The sequence below is a fragment of the Rana temporaria genome, chromosome 2 (assembly GCF_905171775.1).
Source record: "Rana temporaria chromosome 2, aRanTem1.1, whole genome shotgun sequence".
NCBI classification, from domain to species: Eukaryota; Metazoa; Chordata; class Amphibia; order Anura; family Ranidae; genus Rana; species Rana temporaria.
Genome location: NC_053490.1, coordinates 113,205,519 through 113,228,658, shown reverse-complemented (window position 1 = coordinate 113,228,658; position 23,140 = coordinate 113,205,519). Strand labels below are relative to the sequence as shown.

Sequence of the window (23,140 nt, the reverse complement as noted above, 5' to 3'; positions counted from 1 at the left end):
GTACACACGACCGAGAATCTCATCGTAAAAGAAACGTTGTTTTTCTCAACGAGATTCTTGTCAAGCTTGACGAGATTCTTGTCAAGCTTTCCTTGCATACACACTGTCGAGACAAAATCTCGTCGTTCTCAACACGTACGACACTACTATAAAGGGGAAGTTCGATTCCACTGGCGCCACCCATGGGGCTGCTTACTAATCTCATGTTACTGTGTGTTAGTAAAAGTTTGGTAAGAGACGATTCACGCTTTTCAGTCTGTTACAGCGTGACAAATGTGCTATCTCCATTTCAAAAGCTACTTTTACCGAAGGTGCGCTCCCATCTGATACTTTATTCTGAGCATGCGCAGGTTTTTAAGCATACACACTAATGTGTTTCTCGTCGTAAACCAGCCCGACGAGAACCACGACGAGAAAATTGAGACTCCCGACGAGAAAAAAGAGAGTATGTTCTCTTTTTTTTTTCATCGAGATCTAGCACATTTATTTTACTTACTGCTATGTTCAGAGGGGCAGTGGAAGCCGAAGATCACCCAGTCTGAGACAGTGTTTGGAATTGAATGGAAAAAAAAACAGTCAGTAAACACCCATGAACTTAAACCAACACAAAACCCACCAACTGCCTGCTTGCCTGCACGTGTGTTGATCCAAACTGCATATAGAAGGGGTGCTTGGCTGAACAGGGCCTTAAATTCCACCTAAAGACTCTTTTTTTATTTATTCATTTATTATTATTATTATTATTATTATTATTATTATTACTATTATTATTTAACAGACATTTTCAAGGCAAGTTGGCATGTTAAGTGTCTAAAAATAAATATATTTAACTTTTTTAATGATAAATGCAGCTGGAAATTTCTTGCTAGACAGTGCTAGAAAGGTTGGGAGTGGCTGAGCAGGGCTTTCACATCACTTTTTGTAGCTCCTACAGATGCTGGTAATCTGTGGGCAGAGCTAGACATGGCTAGTCACTGATCTATTAACAGGGCCAACATCTAAGCACTTGCGGCATCAGCAAGGGTGACAACCCTAGAATAAGTTAAACAACTAATTTATTCTTAACTAAGTAAGTCTCCACAACTTTGGCTGCGCAGCTCTCGATTAAATTGGCGATCAACTCGCACTACCGCCAACCCCTCCCCACATGCAATCCATGGTCTTACCTAATGCTGCAGTAGAGGTGTGGGGAGGAAGGTGAGGTGGTGGTGCACTGCTGAATCCAGGGAAGGGCTCCTGGAAGAGGCTGTTGCTTCTGGGGCCGTTGCTTCTACTCCCGGCCAAACAGGAGGTGGGGGAGTAGACCAGCTTCCTGATTGGCCAGAAGGAGAAGCCGGTAGACTATTAAATTGCTAATGTCACACAAGTGGGTGGGCTCGAAGCACATTGCTCTGTGCACTGAGCCCACCCTTTTTGAAAAAAAAAAAAAAACACATTGAAATCCATGCGTCCAGAACCCTGCATGGAGATAAGGGGCCCGGACACATGGATTAGGGGCCGGGCACATGGATTAGGGGGGCGGTGCCCTTGCGCCCCTAATGGATGGGCCACCACTGCACACTGAATGGTGCTGGCCCTGTACATCTCAGGAGTTCCAATGTGAAGAAAGTCTGGATGGCTGCACTTCCAGAAAATCACCTTTATTGATCCATAAATCACAACGAAAATCCACAATATACAAATGAGGGATATAGCAGCAGCTAACTAGTTTCACACCATCTTTGGTGCTTATAATAGTTGATGATTAAAACGGAGGTCTGCCTAATATAAAAAATATTAAAAGCCAGCAGCTACAAATACTGCAGCTGCTGTCCAGGGTGCCCGCAATGTTGTCAGCTGAGGCGATCAATCGCTTCGCTCTCGGCTGCCCCCGCCACCGTCCTCGGTGAGGGAATCAGGAAATTAAGCCTTGCGGCTTCGCGTCCCAGTTCCCTACTGTGCATGCGCGAGTCGCACAGTGCGCCTCCTCACTGGTGCCCACTATCTTCTAGGACCTGTGTGTTTCCCAGAAGATAGCTGGGGAGGACAGTGTAGGCGCCGGACATGACGTAGGTCACTGCGGTGATCTATGTCAGGAAGTGGGAGCAAATACCTGTATTACACAGGTATCTGCTCCCCCCTCCTCCCTAAATGGTGCCAAATGTGACATCAGAGGGGGGAGGTATAAAAAAAGGAGAAGTTCAATTTTTGGGTGGAACTCCACTTTAAGCACCGAACACAGTGTGAAATGCATTAGCTGCTGTTATATCCCTCTTTTGTATATTGTGGATTGTCGTGATTTATGGATCAATAAAGGTGATTTTATGGACGTGCGGTCATCTAGACTTTCTTCACAAGGGTAACAACCCTACAGTAATTTCACTGGAGAGGGCCATCATCCTATCAAAATAAGTGCCTAACCAATGGTTCTATTGGCAGGATCAATGGATATTTATAAAAACAGAGGGGGGAAATTGCTAAAACAGGTGCACATCGAATCTAGTGCAACATATTAGCCAATCAGCTTCTAGTTTGTTCAATAAAGCTTTGACAATAAAACCTAGAAGCTGATTGGTTACTATGCACAGCTGCACCAGATTCTGTGTGCACCTTTTTTAGTAAATCTGCCCCAGAGGGTCTGGTCTTAGGCCCCTTTCAGACGTACGGACGAACGGTCCGTTCATTACAAGTCAGTTTACAGACTTGTAATGGTTCCCTATGGGATTGCAGACGTTAGCTGATGATGCATCCGCTAACGTCCGCAACCATCCGCGTCCGCAAAAATCCGCTTTTGCGTCCGGCAGAACGGATCGGATGAATACGGACACACGGGGCCAGATTCAGGTAGAAGTGCGGCGGCGTAACGTATCGTAGATACGTTACACCGCCGCAAGTTTTCATCGCAAGTGCCTGATTCACAAAGCACTTGCGATGAAAACTACGCTGGCAGCCTCCGGCGTAAGCCCGTGTAACTTAAATGGGCGTGTGCCATTTAAATTAGGCGCGCTCCCGCGCCGGACCTACTGCGCATGCTCCGTTTCGTAACTCCCGCCGTGCTTTGCGCGAAGTGACGTCATTTTTTCGAACGGCGATGCGCGTAGCGTAATTCCGTATTCCCGAACGACGTGAATTTTTAAATTTCGACGCGGGAACGACGGCCATACTTTATACAGCAATACGATTGCTGTGTAAAGGTAAGGCACCAAAAACGACAACTAACTTTGCGACGGGAAACTAGACTAGCGGCGACGTAGCGAACGCAAAAATCCGTTGTGGATCGCCGTAACTCCTAATTTGCATACCCGACGCTGGTTTACGACGCAAACTCCCCCCAGCAGCGGCCGCGATACTGCATCCTAAGAACCGACAGTGTAAAACAATTACACCTGTCGGATCTTAGGGATATCTATGCGTAACTGATTCTATGAATCAGTCGCATAGATACTCTGAGAGATACGACGGAGTATCTGAGATACTCCGTCGTATCTCCTTTGTGAATCTGGCCCACGGTCCATATTCATCCGATTCCCCATAGGGGAAAGCGGAGGAGAGACAGGGCGGTCTCTGCACTGTGTGCGGGGACCGCCCTGTCCGCCGACAGCTCAGCGGGGATCCCCGCTGAGCCGACGGACACACACGGATCGGATCAATTACGGATCCGCTCCGTGTGAAAGAGACCTTACTGGTATGGGCAGCCTATATCACATATGTGATTTTATAATTTGACCATAGTTTTTTTTTTTGTATTTTAAGATTTTGAGACTAAAAGGTGTCTGTTTCCCATCTGAGAAAGTTGTGAGAGATGACAAATTGGAATTCACGATGACAAGCCCTTCATAATAAGCAGTCAGAAGAAAAACAATCAAGACAGCAACTTGTCACATTTTTATTTTTAGCACAATAATTACCCTGTGTTTGTGTGCGAATAAAATAAACCACCTGCATATGTTTGTGCTAGTTCTCTGTACAAGTAAGAGTTCAGTTTCAGTTTCCTGTTTGACTCAGCCCTGACACCCCGTTTGAGTCATTTCGGGTATACTGCGGGGCCGCGCTCACGCAAAGCCTGTTTACAATTAGTGCGTACTGGGATTCCCAGAAAGAGTCACTAACTGTGCAGCGCTTTTCCGGACTTCCTTAGGCTGTATGGCACAGGTGTTAGGGGCTAAAAATAAGCGGCTTCTCCGCGTGAAGTGGTTAATTAGTGAAACGAAACAGTGAGACCACAGCCAGAATCACAGAACAAAAGGAGCGTGTTCCTTGTAGAGGGACACGGAGAGAAGATCATTGTTTTTTCCATTTGTTTGTTTTCTGTGCAACAAGCCTTTTTCTCTAATGCAGTACACTCAATATGTTCCAGATGTACACGGCTAACAGATCTCTGACAGTGACGAGGGGGCCTCAGCTCTGCTATTCTGGTCATTTCAGATATGAAAGCATTGTTACTGACCTAGTTTTGTTTCCGGGCATACACATTATGCTTCAACGTCTACCTGTTCAGTAAAATCTGTGTAAAAACACTGCATACTGTTATATAACTGTATGTCAAATGTTTACCTAGGCTTGGAATAGTTTTCATTTGCCTTCATAAAAAAATGATTGTACTTGCAGTCCACATACCAGATAGAGCGTGTGGATATTGTTCTAAATACTGTGAAGACATAATAAGCGGTTATTCTCTATGGGCCAGATCCACGTAGCGCGGCGTAATTTTAGGCAAGCGTAGCGTATCGTAGTTACGCTACGCCGCCGCTACTTTGAGAGGCAAGTGCTGTATCCACAAAGCACTTGCCTCTAAAGTTATGGCGGCGTAGCGTAAATCTCCCGGCGTAAGCGCGCCTAAATCAATTGAGGAACAGGGGCGCGTGTTTTATTTAAAATAAGCCTGACCCCACGTAAATGATGCTTTTTTCGTACGTTGCATGCGCGCGCATGCTCAGTATCACATTGAATTTTCAAATTAAATTACGCCTGCTCAATGCCTAGACGACGTGAACGTAACTTACGTCCAGCCCCATTCACGGACGACTTACGCAAACATCGTAAAACACGGCGATGATCCGATGTTTCCGACGTTCATATCTAACATGACTTACCCCTGCTTTATGAGGGGTAACTTTACGCCGGCGTATGTCTTACGTAAACGACGTATCTTGCTACGCCGGGCGCATGTACGTTCGTGAATCGCGTACCTAGCTCATTAGCATATTTGACGCGGAAGTCTACGGAAGTGCCACCTAGCGGCCAGCGTAAATATGCACCCTAAGATACGACGGTGTAAGAGACTTACGCCGCTCGTATCTTAGCCAAATTTATGCGTAACTGATTTTAAGAATCAGCCGCATAGATACGACGGCTCTCATTCGGACTTACGACGGCGTACATGGCCCTACGCCGTCGTAAGTCCTTTGAGAATCTGGGCCTGTGTATTCAGGCAGGTGGTTGGGGGATGTAAAACTGTGCTTTAGCTGCCTGGTTTTACAGCTACTTGGCCACCCCTGTGAAAGAGACCTTAAAGTGGGAGTTCACCCGAAAAACAATTTTTAACATCAGATTGAGGCTCATTTTGTGAAGGTGAATCGTTTTTTTTTTTTTTTAAATCAAAGCAGTACTTACCGTTTTAGAGATAGATCTTCTCCGCCGCTTCCGGGTATGGTCTTCGGGACTGGGCGTTCCTATTTGATTGACAGGCTTCCGACAGGCTTCCGACGGTCGCATACATCGCGTCACGAGTAGCTGAAAGAAGCTGAACGTCGGTGCGGCTCTACACGGCGCCTGCGCACCGATGTTCGGCTACTTTCGGAAAATCGTGACGCGCTGTATGCAACCGTCGGAAGCCTGTCGGAAGCCTGTCAATCAAATAGGAACGCCCAGTCCCGCAGCCCATACCTGGAAGCGGCGGAGAAGATCTATCTCTAAAACGGTAAGTACTGCTTCGATTTAAAAAAAAACACCCGATTCCCCTTCACAAAATGAGCCTCAATCTAATGTTAAAAATTGAGTTTTTGGGTGAACCTCCACTTTAAGCTGCAAAGCCCTGTAATGGATATGCAACTTCTTTTAGAAAATAATTGATCTAAATACTGAATAAATGTTTATATCTTGCTATCAATCATATAACCAAACATATGAAATGTTTGCTTTACCTAAATGTTGAATATAAAAAGTAGCATTCTTCTTGTGAGTTCATATCAACTGCACATTTCTAATTTTCCATATTTTTGTTATAGCATACAATAGAGATTTGCAGATTAAAGTGGAACTTTAGGGGGAAAAAATGGCAAATATGATTTTAAATGCACCAAGTCTCTTCTGCTCCTTACCTGGCTGTATGCCTAGTACATTGAGCTGTGCAGGCTGGGCTAACTGGTGTTCAGGTAGAGGTCAAGGTAGACAGCAGGCTGGGCTAGGTTGGTCAGAGTTTAAGCAGAGGTCGGGGCAGGCTCTGCAAACAAGAATGATTGGCGCTCAGGCAGAGATTGAGGCAGGCAGCAGGCTGGGCTAGTTGTTGTTCAGGTAGAGGTTAGGGCAAGCAATAGGCTGGGCTGGGTCAGTCAAAGTTCCGGTAGAGGTCGAGGCAGGCTGTGGGCAATAATGGTTGGTGCTCAGGCAGAGGTAGAGGCAAACGTCAAGCTGGGCTAGCTGGTGTTTAGGCACAGGTCACAGTAGACAGCAGGTTGGGCTAGGTTGGTCAAAGTTCAAGCAGAGGTTGAGGCAGGCTGCAAACAAGAATGGTTAGCACTCAGGTAGAGGCAGGCTGGGCTAGCTGTTGTTCAGACAGAGGTTAGGGCAGGCAGTAGGCTGGGCTGGGTCAGTCAATGTTTAGGCAGATGTTGAGGCAGGCTGCAAACAAGAATGGTTAATGCTCAGGTAGAGGCCGGCTGGACTAGTTGTTGTTCAGGTAGAGGTTAGGGCAGGCAGTAGGCTGGGCTGGGTCAGTCAATGTTTAGGCAGATGTTGAGGCAGGCTGCAAACAAGAATGGTTAATGCTCAGGTAGAGGCAGGCTGGACTAGTTGTTGTTCAGGCAGAGGTTAGGGCAGGCAGTAGGCTGGGCTGGGTCAGTCAAAGATCAGGCAGAGGTCGAGGCAGGCTGTGGGCAAGAATGGTTGGTTCTCAGACAGAGGTAGAGGCAAGCGTGAAGCTGGGCTACCTGGTGTTTAGGCACAGGTCACAGTAGACAGCAGGTTGGGCTAAGTTGGTCAAAGTTCAAGCAGAGGTTGAGGCAGGGTGCAAACAAGAATGGTTAGCGCTCAGGTAGAAGCAGGTTGGGCTAGCTGTTGTTCAGGCAGAGGTTAGGGCAGGCAGTAGGCTGGGCTGGGTCAGTCAAAGTTTAGGCAGAGGTTGAGGCAGGCTGCAAACAAGAATGTTTACTGGTCAGGTAGAGTCAGGCTGGGCTAGCTGTTCTTCAGGCAGAGGTTAGGGCAGGCAGTAGGCTGGACTGGGTCGGTCAAAGTTTAAGCAGAGGTAATTTAAGGCTGCAAAAAAGAATGGTCGATGCTCAGGCAGAGGTTAAGGCAAACGGCTGGTGTGTAGGCAACTGGGCAACAGGCTGGGTTAGGTCAGTCAAACTTCAAGCAGAGGTCAAGCCAGGCTGCAAGCAAGAAAGGTCAGTGCTCAGGCAGAGGTTGAGGCAAGTGGCAGGCTGGGCTAGATGGTGTTCAGGCAGAAGTGAGGACAGGTAACAAGTAGAGTCGGCCACAAAGACAGATAATAAAGCATGAGTCGGGTGATCCGGGTCAATAATTAGGATGGCAGAAATCAGCAGTTTTACAAACAAGACAGCTGTCAAGAAGTCACAGCACCAGCTGTCATAAGGGAAAAGGTTTAAATACACTCGGCCTGTGTACAGACCTAATGCAAGGAATGCATGCTAACGCATGTATTAACCATTTCAGAAGGTCTTTTTGACAGATTCCAAGAGATATAAATAGTTACAGCAATTAAGATAATTGAAGTGGTATTTATATAAGTTAAACCATTAGAAATTCAGCAAAATGGATATATTACTTAATGGAGAACCCTTTAAAACCCTTTCATGCCTAAGCCTTTTTCTGACATTTGTTGCTTACAAGTTAAAATCCATTTTGCTAGAAAATTACTTAGAAAGCCCAAACATTATATAGATATTTTTAGCAGAGACTCTCAAAAATAAAATGGCGATTGTTGCAATATTTTATGTTACATGGTATTTGCGCAGTGGTCTTTCAAACGCAATTTATTTTGAAAAAATACACTTTCATGTTTTAAAAAAAAACAGTAAAGTTAGCTCAATTCTTTTGTATAATGTAAAAGATGATGTCACGCTGAGTAAATAGATACCCAACATGTCATGCTTTGAAATGGCGACAAACTATGGTACTTAAAAATCTCCATAGGCAACGCTTTTAAAATGTCTACAGGTTACTAGTTTAGAGTTACAGATGAGGCCCTGTGTTAGAATGATTGCTCTAATTCTAACGATCGCGGCGATACCTCACATGTGTGGTTTGAACACCATTTACATTTGCGGGCGAGACTTACATATGTGGTCGCTCCTGCACGCAAGCACAGAGGGATGGAGCTCTTTATATATATTTTTTTCTAATTTTTTTTTTTGTTTGTTTTTACACTGTCTCTTTAAAAAAAAAATCTGATCATTTTTATTGCTGTCAGAAGGAATGTAAACATCCCTTGTGACAGTAATAGGCAGTCACAGGTACTTTTTATAGAGGGGTCTGGGGTCTATAAGACCCCAGATCCCTCCTTTGCACTTAAAAGTAGACAAAATTCAGAAATCTGCATTTTGGAATACTAGGGATTTTTTTCAATTGGCGCCATTGGCAGCCAAGTAAACCGGAAGTGTCTTTGGCCAGCCGGTAGGTGTGTCGGCTGGTCGCTCGGGCCTCCCAGTGACACGGGAGAGCCGCGGAAGGCGGCGGGAGGGACTTCCCTCCTGCTCCTTAGGATAACAGCCAAGCTACTTTTTGCCGCATTGGTTGTTATCACAAGCCAACTGCTGGCCCTGACGAAAGTTCTTCAAGCCAAGAACGCATTGTTGCGTACGGTTTACGTGAAGGGGTTAAGAGGTCAAATTATTTATTCTGGACATTTTTAATTTAACATTTAATTTGTTAAATTTCATTATCATTACTGAAAATAACTTATCTCATAGAACGGGGGAAGTGTGATGCTGCGTACACACGATCATTTTTCGGCATGAAAATAACGAAGTTTTAAAAAAAAAACATTTAAAATGATGGTGTGTGGGCTTCACATAATTTTTCGGGTTCTGAAAAACGACAACATTTTTTTTCGAACATGCTGCATTTTTTAACAATGTTTTAAATGATGTCGTTTTTCGGGTTGTAAAAAATGATTGTGTGTGGGCTAAAACGACGTTAAAAACTCACGCATGCTCAGAAGCAAGTTATGAGACGGGAGCGCTCGTTCTGGTAAAACTACCATTCGTAATGGAGTAAGCACATTCATCACGCTGTAACAGACAAAAAAGCGTGAATCGTCTTTTACTAACAGGAAATCAGCTAAAGCAGCCCCAAGGGTGGCGTCATCCGCATGGAACTTCCCCTTTATAGTGCCGTCGTACGTGTTGTACGTCACCACGCTTTGCTAGAGCATTTTTTAAAAACGATAGTGTGTGGGCAACGTCGTTTTAATGATGAAATTGGAAAAAACAATGTTTTTTCTACATGCCGAAAAAACGTCGTTTTTTTCATGCCGAAAAATGATCGTGTGTACGCGGCATTAGACCTGCTGCACACTGCAGCTTAAAAAAAAAGCTCAATACAGTGTTTTGTTTTTTTTACTCTAAAATGTATCTAAATGCATTGTTTAAAATGAGCCTGTATATACAGGCGCATAAAAAAGTGCTGTGTATTTATACAAAAAATGCACAAATGGGGACAAATGCACGCAAATATGTGCATATGAATATAAATATTTTGAAAATTCAATCGATTTTGCCTAAGGAATGCACTGTACACGTGAATGAGCGTACATGCAAATATGCGGAAATAAGCATAACACAAATGCCTGAAATTACGTCTAGAAATTCTGATGCTCAAATATCAGTACCGTGTACAAGAGGCCATTCTTTATTTTTTATTATTTTATCTACAGCTTATTTTAAACTTTAGATTTAATTATTTAGCAGGGGTTACCTGAAAATTATTCTAAGGGTTCCTCTGCGTTAAAAAGGTTGAGAAAAGTTGGCCTAGCTCATATAGAGTTCAGTGCAATATGTCTGAGAAAATTGCACCCATTCATAATTTTTATGATATCACCCTGTTTTCCTTGGCTGCGAAGCCTTTAGTGCATCTGGCCTGCAAATGGGTTTTTATTCCACATTTTTACATTTGCTTAAAAAGACCACACCAAAAACAATAGAAAGATGTTAGAAAAACATTCCTTTAAACTTCATACATGTTCTATTTATTTTTCTGTTGATTACTTGGTTTCTTCAGCTGCTTAGTTAAGCCATAGATTTCCCATCTGTGGTGGGGCTCAATCCTCCATGGTCATTCAGAGTCAAAGTCTGGTTTTAATATTTCGTTGTTGTACAGCATCGTACATAGCACTTCCATGCCTTCCAAATGATCACATCTAATTCACAGTGGGGCAGATTCAGATAGGTGAGTGGATCTTTAGATCATTTACGTTACGCCGCCGCAAGTTTTTGAGGCAAGTGCTTTATTCAGAAAGCACTTGCCTGTAAACTTGCGGCGGCGTATCGTAAATCCCCCGGCAGAATTCAAATTCCGCGGGTTGGGGGCGTGTAAAATTTAAATCAGGCGCAACCCCGCGCTGAACGAACTGCGCATGCGCCGTCCGTAAAATTTCCCAGCGTGCATTGCTCTAAATGACGTCGCTAGGACGTCATTGGTTTCGACGTATACGTAAATTACGTCCATCCGTATTCGCGAACGACTTACGCAAACGACGTAAAAAATTCAAAACTCGGCGCGGGAACGACGCCCATACCTAACATAGGATACGCCGCACATAGCAGGGATAACTTTACGACGGAAAAAGCCGAACGCAAAAAATGCGCCGGGCGGTCATTCGTTTCTGAATCGGCGGAAATCCTCATTTGCATATTCGTCGCGTAAAAAAAACGAAACCCCCCCTAGCGGCCGGCCTGGAATTGCAGCCTAAGATCCGACGGTGTAAGACACTTACACCTGGCGGATCTTAGGGATATCTATGCGTAACTGATTCTCTGAATCAGTCGCATAGATACGACGCATAGATACGACAGGAGATACACCGTCGTATCTCTTTCTGAATCTGCCCCAGTGTGTTTTTCATGATTTCTCTGCTGTCTAGATGACACTGACTGACAAGTTCCTATGACCAAATCTCCATCTGGATTAGTGAAAAGGGCACATAAGCCCAATATTAGGATGGCAGGGGCACTTTATTAAAGCCCATCTCTGCCACCTCCCAGCAATATGTTTTGCATTTTTTTACCAACATAAATTTCTCAAAATTTTCAACAAAATTTTGGCAAATCATAGCTCTCAGTTTCGCTCATCCCAATTGGTGTCTCTGAAAAACAGGAAGTTCTGTGTATCAGAGGGGCAGATTCTCGTAGATCGCCGCATCTCTGCGGCGGCGTAACGTATCTCATTTACGTTACGCCGCCGCAAGTTTTACGGGCAAGTGCTTGATTCACAAAGCACTTGCCTGTAAAGTTGCGGCGGCGTAGCGTAAATCTCCCGGCGCAAGCCCGCCTAATTCAAATTAGGCGGGTAGGGGGCGTATAGCATTTAAATTAGGCGCGTTCCCGCGCCGAACCTAATGTGCATGCGCCGTCCCTAAAATTTCCTGATGTGCATTCCGCTAAATGACGTCGCAAGGACGTCATTGGTTTTGACGTGAACCCGAGGCGAAGGTGCCCCGAGACGAAGTGACCTATCACGAAACGCGTCGGGCGGAGCGAGCGACGTGCTGACGTCATCCCCTCTCATCGTTTGTATCTCTACACGACCGTTTTTTTGTACCTGTCAGCGTCCGGCCGGCGCTACAGGTTGAATGCCTACTATTATCATCTGAAATGTGAGTTGATTACTTATGTGCCTGTTTTAAATAAAGTACCCCTGGTTTTATGCTATGGAAGCATTTCTCTCTTTTATATGACCGTTACCAACGAAAATAAGTGTGAGGCTCTGCTGCTTTGGGTCCGGATCATTAACCAGTTCATCTGGTCGGAGTGTTATGCTGATCTTGGTCCTCTAGGACCTTTGAATCTGGTAAGCAGATTTTATTTCTGGTGGTGGACACACAGGAGGTTCTCTAGGATCACAAGCAGTCATCATTTGGATTTTGCACGGGTGCTCTACTAGATACCCTTTGGGACTTTATTTCACTAATTTGGATCATCTTTCAATCATGGACTATTGAATTTGTTTCCCTTCTTTCTCTCACAATTTAATTATTTGTATGATATATTTATTTCCACATTTCTTCACGGATTTGATTTATTTATATTGATTGCAATTCATATTGGCTGGAGAGGCCATTTGTCAACCTATACAGTTCATTCACAGATTGGGCTCCTGGATGGTTGGAGCCAATATATATTAATGCACAGTACTGTTAGTTATATGTATCACTGCATTTGCGTTTATTTTTTATTCACAGGTATCAGTGTTTAACGTTGGGCTTTATGCCCCATTGTTGTGTTCCCTGATAAGGAATACTATTGACTGGTGTAGCGCAGTTATCCCTTTTCTCATGTGTAGCGCTATACAAGTCACTCATTCATTCATTCATTCATTCAACCAACAATGCACTAGCTTAAAGGAACCTATTTAGAAAATGAAAAACAAACCTTTACAACCCCTTTAAGTACAATTTTCCTAGTAGCTTTAGCAGATCCCTGATTAGCAGTAGTGTATTTAGGTTTTGTGCTGCCCTAGGCCTGACTAAACTTGTGTGCCCCCTAATTTAAATATGACCCAACCCTTCCTGTTAAGGCCACACCCATTTCTGTTTAAGACCCGCCCTGATTTTTTTTGGAGTGGGGACACTAGTTCTGAGGTCTTGTGGGGGTCAAAAGATTTCCCTTAATTTGCATAATTTCCTTTCACTTCCTGTTTGGCTATGGGGCAGGAAGTGAAGGGAAATCTCTGCAATGGGACAGGGGTGGTAAGCAATAAACTGACCGGGGCTAGTATAATAAAGTGTTGCCTATAGTTCTACTTCAAGCACAAATTTCTGGAAGTTTTATGGAGAGGACTAAAAAGACATAACCATGCCAATGGTGCAGCAGAAAACATATAGCACAATGAGGAAGGTTTGTGGTCCAGGATGATAGGACAGTCAAAATTAGAACCGGCACTTCCCCCCCCAGTTGCAGAATGCCAACCGCCCGCATACCGGAAGCAGTGCGGCTGCTTTATGGGGGCACTAGACTAATTTGCCTCGCAGCCCAGTCTGCCCCATAAGACTACCGCTACACTAAGGCCCTGTACATACGACTGAACATGTCCGCGGACCAGTTTCAGCGGACATGTTCGGTCGTGTGTACGGCCGAGCGGACAATTGTCCAGCGGATCGGACAGGTTTCCAGCGGACAAATGTTTCTTAGCATGCTAAGAAACATGTCCGCTGGAAGCCTGTCCGTCGGACATGTTCGGTCGTCTGTACAGACTCACCGGACATGTCCGCTCGGCCGAAAGCCCTCGCATTCGTCAAAGTGATTTGACGCATGCGTGGAAGCATTGACCTTCCAGGGCCGCGCACGTCGCTGCATCATCGTCGCGGCGACGGCGCGGCATGTTACCGCGTGTCCTTTCCGGGCGGATTTCTGTTTGATGGTGTGTACAACCATCAAACAGAAATCTCTGAGCGGACATGTCCGCTGAAAACGGTCCGGCGGACCGTTTTCAGCGGACTGTCCGCTCGTCTGTACGGGGCCTAATAGTGTAGCTGGTGTGGACTCTTTCCGTGCTGCCCCCCCTGAAAAGTGCTGCCCTAAGCCTGGGCCTTGTTGGCCTAGGCCAGGATACATCGCTGCTGATTAGTTTCACGTGCATGCTGAAATTGCTATATAAAAGTTTTATACACTCACTGGCCACTTTATTAGGTACATCTTGCTAGTACTGGGTTTGACCCTCTTTTGCCTTCAGAACTGCCTTAAAGGGGTTGTAAAGGTAAAAAATTGGTACTAAGGGGCCCAAAATGTGCGCAATATTAAACTTATTATATTACTGAAAGAGTAACTGATGCTTTTAATAGACTTTCAGCAGAGGTACTGAGTCAGCCAGATTCAAACATGCTTAAGACTAACATTGATCTCTACTCAGACGAAAAAAAATATATATATATATATATATATTATTTATTTCTTTTTGTCTGAGAATAGATCTAGGTTGGTCCCATACATGTTTGAATCTATATACACACACACACAACATGGTCTTTTCTGTGTTTCTATGTGTCGAAATATTCTGCTTGGCTTTGAACAGTATTATGACATTTTCTTAGATGACAGTTGCTCAGATGGTTTACTAAGACTGCCCTTTGATACCACATTCAGCAAAATACGATATAAAGTCCAACCAAGTTAAACTTTTGCTACCCACAATCTTTCTTTTATTTTCAGAATTATCAGTTGCGCCATGCTACTTAAGTATGACAGATAAGGGTGAGATTTTGCTGAGTGCTGGGACTGTTTGTTGTCTGTTCTACAACAGACACATGTGAAGGTCAGACCTGGAGGCATGTACTGCACATAGTGCATTCAAGGCCACTGCTTATGGCATAGCTCCCCTCTGTCTCTTGTCTGGAAGAATCACTCTCTTGGTTTAAGAGCACTTTGCCCTTCCTTCCTCTACACATATCCTTCTTAGGCCTAATCTGACTATATACTGTAGATTAGATTTTACCACTAGAAGGATAGACATTGGCCTTATTTATATGAAAAAAAAAAAAAAAAACATCCTATATATGATTGCAAAGGACATGACTACATTTTATAAAAATGCATCAATGTGTTTACTTACGCTGTTTTTTTTTGTTTATAGCTCAATACCGCAGAGGTGATCAAATACCACCAAAAGAAAGCTCTATTTTTGGGAAAAAAAGTTTTGTTTGGGTATAGCGTCGCATGACCGTGCAATTTGCAGTTAAATCTACGCAGTGCCGTATTGCAAAAAATATCCTGGTCATTAAGGGGGTAAATCTTCCGGGGCTGAAGTGCTTAATCAGCCACAGAAGCAATCCTTCATACATCAAAGAAGTAAAAGAAAATGCATATTGACATTTATATAAAATTTTACCAGATTGTACATGATTTTACTATTTTTATATGATATGCAAAGCAAGTATAATGCACTTACAAAGATATGAACATAACATAGGCCCGGATTCACATACATCAGCGCATATTTATGCGGGCGTAGCGTATCTAATATACGCTACGCCGACGCAGCGCACAGAGGCAAGCACTGGATTCACCAAGCACTCGCTCCCACTCGCTCTTAAAGATACGCTGGGTTTCCTCGGCGTAAGCCAGCATAGGTGGAAGTGGGCGTGAGCCATGTTATGAGGCGTGACCCCATGCAAATGATGGGGCAAGTGCCATAGAAGTACTTAAAATGAACGGCGCATGCGCCGTCCCGTGGCCGCATCCCTGTGCGTATGCTCAGAATCACGTCGGAACTCCCTAAGATACGACGGATCACTGCCTACGACGTGAACGTAACCTACGCCTAGTCATATTCACGTACAACGTAAACGACAAAAGATACGAGGGCTTGTGTTCCCTGGTCCATACCTTTGCATGAGTTGCGCCTCCTATATGGGGAATAACTTTACGCCGGACGTACGACTTACACAAACCGCGTATATTATGCGCCGGGTGCAACTACGTTCGTGAATCGGCGTATCTCCCTCATGTGCATAGAAAATCAATGGGAGCGGAAAATGCGCCCAGCGTAAATATGTGCCCACGATACGACGGCGTAGGCAAGTTACGTCGGTCGTAGGTGCTTTGTGAATCTGGGCCTTGATGTCCAGACCGACAAGTAATGGCTCAGTGGCCATTAATCTTCTGTGGGGCTTAAGATCTGGGTTGGGCTGAGACCTGCATGGTCTGCACCACTGAGCCATTACCGGTCGGTCTGAGCATCTAGTTACTTTCATATCTTTGTAAGTGCATTATACTTGCTTTGAATGTCATATGAAAATAGTAAAATCATGTACAATCTGGTAACATTTTATATAAATTTCATTATGCATTTTCTTTTGCTTCTTTGATGTATGTAGGATTGCTTCCACTTCTTCACCCCCTGATGAAAACGTTATATAAGTTGAAACGCGTTGAGTTAACTTGGTGGATATGCAATTTATTTTAATAATTTCATGTATCCTTGCAGTATATGTATATTGTATGGTATAAGATCAGTGACATAAAGTGTCTAGACCAGCCAATCTTAAATCTGTTGTTCAATAAATGTTTTTTTTTACTTTTTGTATACCAATTGTGTGATTTCTATTGCTGCAACAAAGTGCCATGAGAGATATCTTTTGTCTAAAGTAGCACTATAGACAACACTTTTTTTTTTAATTTTCGATAGAGTACGGGAGGATAATAGCTCCTGTCAGTTTGATTTTTGCCATCCCTGTCCCATTGCAGAGATTTCTTGCCCCATGGCCAAACAGGAAGTGAGAGGAAATCTTCAAGGGCGGGTCTTAAACAGGAAGGGGATGGCCTTGACGGGAAGGGGCACAAGTTTAGTCAGGCCTAGGGCAGCACAAAACCTAAATACCCCACTGGAGGAGGACCTACTCAAAATATTCCTATGTTTATAATTGTATACACTCAGGGGGCACAATTTATAAGTTGAATTTAAAACAGGTTCTTGATACATTTTTTACTTGTAGTAAAATGTGGGGTCTGTTTATTAGATCAGGATCCCCCCCTCTATAGAGATAGATTTTTGTGTGCACCAAATGTCTTTGCAACACTATTTTTTACCTTGTAAATATAGTTATATCATCACTGTACTGCACATTCACTGCAGGCCGCCTGCAAAAAACTACAGGAAGTGCAAAGACAAGACCAGTCTCCCTGCACATGGAGAGAGCAGCAGTTACTGGTAATTACTGAAGGAAGCTTCTGCACAAAGGTTCATACTGAATTACTACACAGATACACAAAACAAGATGCTTGTAATAATACACATAGCTCATATATTTAGACATTGGGGTTGATTCATTAAAACTGGAGAGTTTAAAATATGGCGCATCTGTGCATGGTAGCCAATACGCTTCTAACTTCAGCTTGTTCAGTTAGGCTTTGCCAAGAAAAAAAAAACCTGAACGCAAATTAAATTGTATGCAGAGCTTCACCAGATTTAGCAAATCAACCCCAATGTTCAGCTCATGGAAATATTTTATGTTCATTATTTTAACTAATCAGGCTGTTTTTTTTATTATTATTATTATTATTATTTTAATTTAGTCCAACAGCAACACTGACAGAGAGTAGACTAATGCCGCAAACACACGATCGGTCCATCCAATGAGAACGGACCGATGGACCGTTTTCATCGGTTAGCCGATGAAGCTGACTGATGGTCCGTCGCGCCCACACACCATCGGTTAAAAAAACGATCGTGTCAGAACGCGGTGACGTAAAACACAACGACGTGCTGAAGAAAAACGAAGTTCAATGCTTCCAAGCATGCGTCGACTTGATTCTGAGCATGAGTGGATTTTTAACCGATGGTCGGGCCTACTAACGATCGGTTTTGTCCTATCGGTTAGGAATCCATCGGTTAAATTTAAAACAAGTTGACTTTTTTTTAACCGATGGTTAAATAACCGATGGCGCCCACACACGATCGGTTTTGACCCATGAAAACGGTCCATCAGACCGTTGTCCTCTGTTTAACCTATCGTGTGTACGAGGCCTTAGGCATGGCTAGAACCTCTGTCAACGTTTTATTGCAATCTGTGTCTCTATTGCAGATTTTTACTCACTTCCTGTCTGGTAAAACCATTATCACTAGTAAGTGAGGGGAAAATCTATTTTACAGAGCCCAAGATAGCAGTAAAAACCTAAAAGGGGTTCTAATTCTAATTCTAAGAAAGAAAAAAAAATCTGGCTGTAGATACACAGTTTTCTTATCACTGGTATGATAATTCTGTGTCTGGCATTATGTAGAAAAAAATATTTTAGATAGCTTGAATATTATGTATACTAAGTCACTTTGCACTTATAACCACAAAAACAAACGTCTTCAAGGTTGGTCTGGCATTTAAAAGTATAGAGCTAGCTTCTATGAAAAAAGGAAACCATTGTGTTAAAAAAAAAAAAATGCACTTAAACATAGTGTGATAGACTTTGGAAATGTTATTTTAAATTATTTATTTTCTTTGTATTGATTTGGTCTTGTGACAGCAGACTCACACTGTACCTAAATAGGGGCCTCCTTTTTAATTAATGGCCAAATACAAACCAAATTAAATTGCAAGTGAACTGCAGTCAAAAATGATTTCAGTTTTGGGTGGGTACTTCTCAGCTGATGCAGCTTCAACACCCAATCTCTAAAATCCCCAATGCCGCATACACAGGATCGGAAATTCCGACAACAAATATTCGAAGTGAGGTTTTTGTCGGAAATTCCGACCGTGTGTCCATTGGACATTTGCAAACGTTCTTGTCGGAAATTCCGATCGTCTGTATGCAATTCCGATGCACAAAAATCCTACGCATGCTCGGAATCAATTCGACACATGCTCAGAATTATTGAACTTCATTTTTATCAGCTCGTCGTAATGTTGTACGTCACCACGTTCTCGACGTTCGGAATTTCCGACAACATTTGTGTGACTGTGTGTGTATGCAAGACAATTTTCAGCCAAAATTAAGTCAGAAAAAAATCCACGGTTTTGTTGTCAGAATTTCCGATCGTGTGCATTAGACTCCAGTGAAGAGATTTTATTAGAAGAGTTTGTGTTTCGGTCCCTTGCATGAGACCATTACAAAAATTTGGCTTACTTTCTGTGAGGCCTCGTACACACGACCGAGTTCCTTGGCAAAAACCAGCAAGAAACTTGCTGGGAGATATTTTTTTGCCGAGGAAACCGGTTGTGTGTACATTTTCGTCGAGGAAACTGTCGAGAAACTCAACGAGCCAAAAAGAGAGCATGTTCTCTATTTCCTTGACGGGAATGGAGAAAATTGGCTTGTCGAGTTTCTCAACGGCTTCACAAGGAACTCGATGAGCAAAACGATGTGTTTCGCCCGTCGAGTTTCTCGGTCGTGTGTACGAGGCCTGAGATTCTCAGATACTCTAATAACCAAAAGTATTGTGACAGCTCCCTTTACACGCATATGAACTTTAATGGCATATGCGTTCATTATTGAGTTGGCCCTCCTTTTGCAGCTATAACAGTTTCAAATCTTCTGGGAAGGCTGTCCACAAGGTTTAGGAGTGTGTCTATGAGAATGTTTGAAGATTCTTCCAGATGCGCATTTGTGAGGTCAGGCCTGGCTCGCAGTCTCTGCTCTAATTCATCCCAAAGGTGTTCTATTGGGTTAAGGTGCAGGTCAGTCAGGTTCCTCCACCCCAAACTCGCTCATCTATGTCTTTATAGACCTTGCTTTATGCACTGGTCCAAATCATTTGGTGGAGGGGGGATTATGGTGTGGGGTTGTTTTTCATGGGTTGAAGGGAACTCTTAGGGCGTCAGCATACCAAGACATTTTGGACAATTTCATGCTCCCAACTTTATGGGAACAGTTAAGGGAGGGTCTGCGCACCAGTGATTGATTTTATGTGCTAATATATTTTATATTGGTTTATATATTTTCTGACTTCCTGTTGTTTATTGTAACAGCTTTCAAGGGGACATAGCTTATTTGCAGATTGCCTTAAAAACTTTGTTAGGTCTTTTCAGGTAGTTGTTAGGCAGAAGCATTGGTTTGGTCCAAACTTGGGTTGAGTGACAGCTTCCTTCTGGGTTCAGTCTGAACTCAAGTTCAGATCAAACCTTTGCTCATCCCTAGTAGCCATTTACCCTAGTACGCTGTATGTGTCCTTTTATTTGACACAGCCTTTACAGACTAGTTGGCCATGCAGTATATGGAAACTATGGTTCCTATAAAATAGAGCTTTTGGACCAACAAGATAATATAATCAGAAAGGTTATGGTGAGGTGGGCTTAAAGGGAACCAACAAGATTCCAGTTAACAAAAGAGAAGGTATCTACATATCTCACTTTAATTACAAACCAAAATATATGAAAACATAATTTCTCCATGCCCTTGAGCCAAATGTGCATCCAAATATCCAAATGTTAGTTATCCGTACAGCCTGCTTGGCACTATACCCTTTATAATTTCCTCACTCCTGCAGCTTGTCTCAATGTATGTGTAACCCACACTCCACTATCTTTAATAGAAAATTGTAAACGAATTGTTAATCTGTTGACAAGCTTCCCTGCTAATGTGAATGTAGTTCAGGCTGCACATGTGCATTTATCATTTACGTTCTGGCTGTGATAAAAATAAAATACTGATAAAACATAGAAGCTATTTGTAACTTTTTGCTACTAAATAACTTCTCCATATATTTCTGCTGCCATTGGTATCATTGCAACGGACAGGTTGTAGTCATTATTTCTCAGAATCCTCATTCCCCTACACCTCTAACTGTCTCACTTCCTCTCTCATAGAACTCTGTATAGAGTCTGAGGTCAAGTTACAGGCTGACAGTTGAATAAGGTATGGCCTTTAGATGTGAACTAGGACCCAGAGCAGTAACCATTTAGAAACTGAAATGAAATGAAATTGAAGGGCCTAGAGCAAAAACAAATTACTTTATTCGCATAGAAGTGTGCTGCCAGAGCACTGCACCCCTATTCCACTCAGTTGTGTAACCATAGTGAATGAATTTTCACTATTTTCACACTAAAGTTCCTCCCTGTCAATCAGGATTTAGGTGGTGAGACCTGTTTCCCGATTTGCCAAAGCATCAGGCGATCCTATTGGATGCCTACCACTTAAGAGGAACAGAGAGGAGACATACAGCGGAAGGAAGCCGTGGTAAGAGCGGACACCGGAGCCACTGCCCACACCCCAGGAAAGAAGGAGAGGACACCACAGCCTGCCAGCCCTAGATCGGGTAGGTATCTGACCGTCGGCCGCCCGGGTGGGGAGGTTGCCAGTGCCATGCCACCGACCTCCTGAGGGGGGGTGCTGTCAGTGCCATACTGCCAGCCACCCAGAGGAGGGGTGCTTTTTTGCCCCCCCAAAATGAAAAACCAACCAGCCACCACTGATTAATCCACTGGGGCAGGCCAGAACTTTAATTGTCGGGAGCCGACAACAATCCTCTCTCTATTCCTGGGGCCTGTTCCTGAACTGATGAGGTCCAGGGAGCTTTTATTTAATTGCTGGGAGATGTGGATGGTGTGTGCAAAGGTATTTCAAGTCTCCTTTCTGTGTGAGTTGGGGGTTGTCAACTGTCAGCCAATTTACGAACACTTTGTAAAATCCATAATCTTTGCAAAAATTACGGATTTCACAAAATGTTTGCAAATTTTCTGACAGTTGGTAACCCCGTGGGATGGGCCAGCCCTGTCATGCAGGCTGTATAGGGGGGCCCTGTCAGCCAGGCTGTAAGGTGACCCACAAAATGGTCACCCGGCTGTTTGTACCTGGAGACATCAAGGAATTTTACTACGTATCAGCAAATTGTACCCAACTAAGCAAAACATTTACTTAAACTTGCACTTAATTAATACCAGTACCAAACACAAGTTTAAACCATGAAATCTAGCCTCAATTTTAACAATATAAATTATTAGACATGTGCACACTGAAATATTTTGTTTCAGAATTTAATTTTCGTCCGAAAAATAAATGTATTTAGTTACTCCCAAAATTTGTTTTTATTTATTTTGTTTCGTTAAAAATGCATTAGTCCGAAAATCCGAATTAATTAAGGTCGAATCTGTCATTGAAGGCTGATGGTGTCCGTCGAATGTTCTAAGAAGATTCGACGGAGCAGCTAAACTGTACGATGCCGCAATCGTACATTTCCGGTCGAATGTTCCACCTACAAGCTATAGAAGAATTCTAATGTTGTATGACTAGTAATAATTATTTTTATAAATTATTATTACTAGTCAACCAACATTCGAATTCTTCTATAGCCTATTGGCGAAACATTTGACCAGAAATGTATGATTGCGGCGTCGTACAGTTTTGCTGCTTGTCGAATCTTCTTAGAACTTTCGACAGACACCATAAGTCTTCAATGACAGATTTGACATTGTATGTTTTTTGCTGCTTCGTTAAATCTTGGTCATTCATGTCGAATGGTCTACCCCAACACTGTCTCTATAATGTTGAATCTTTTCTCTCTATGTCGAATCTTTCCTATCTATGTAGAATAATCTTGGACTAATAGAGTTAAGGTTAGGCACATTCGACTGCAGATTCGATAGACACAGATTGCTATTGTCAGCATCATGTCGAATCTCCTATCTATATCGAACTGCTGTGGCAACGCAAACAAAGCATTTTTTTATGTCGGATCTATCGGATTCTGTGCGTTAATTTTTGTTTGTTAAAACAATAACAAAAATACCTGAAATTCGGACGAAAATGCATTCGGACTAAAACGAATGCACAAGTCTATAAATTATTAATAAAAGTTTCAGGATTAATAGTATAAACATATACCGTACTTATAGCAAAGGTATTATGTATGCCAAATTATTAAGACTTTCCTGTGAAGGTTACTGGTAATGCTTCAGCTTACGTATATATTTTAGACAATTGTGTTCTTCCAACCTTGTGGAAACAAAAGATGTGTTTATTGCTGAGGAACTCAAGTGTGTGGGGAGATGCAGCGTGGTGTGAAGGCAGTAAACACTGAGTCCAGCTGCAGATAACAGAACTGTATTGAAATCCGAGGGGGGTGGTTGTTTGCGCCCCCCCCCCCCAAAAAAAAACACCAGCCGCCACTGGTAGGAGGTGTTCTGTAGTCCTAACACTCATTTTATACTAGAGTGACAACGCTACTCTTCCAAAGACTTAATACCGTGAGGGAGAGCTAACACAGGAAGTGTGATAGGTCTAAAAAACAACTGGGCGTGTGAATTAATGCAGAACATCTTACATGGAACTTATTCTGAAACAGT

General features: G+C 43.2%; 1 protein-coding gene across 1 annotated transcript in view; it reads left to right on the top strand.

The window, feature by feature from the left end:
• Window positions 1–23,140, top strand: part of HDAC7 (histone deacetylase 7) — a 459,678-nt gene that overhangs the window by 172,989 nt on the left and 263,549 nt on the right. The window lies entirely within an intron of this gene.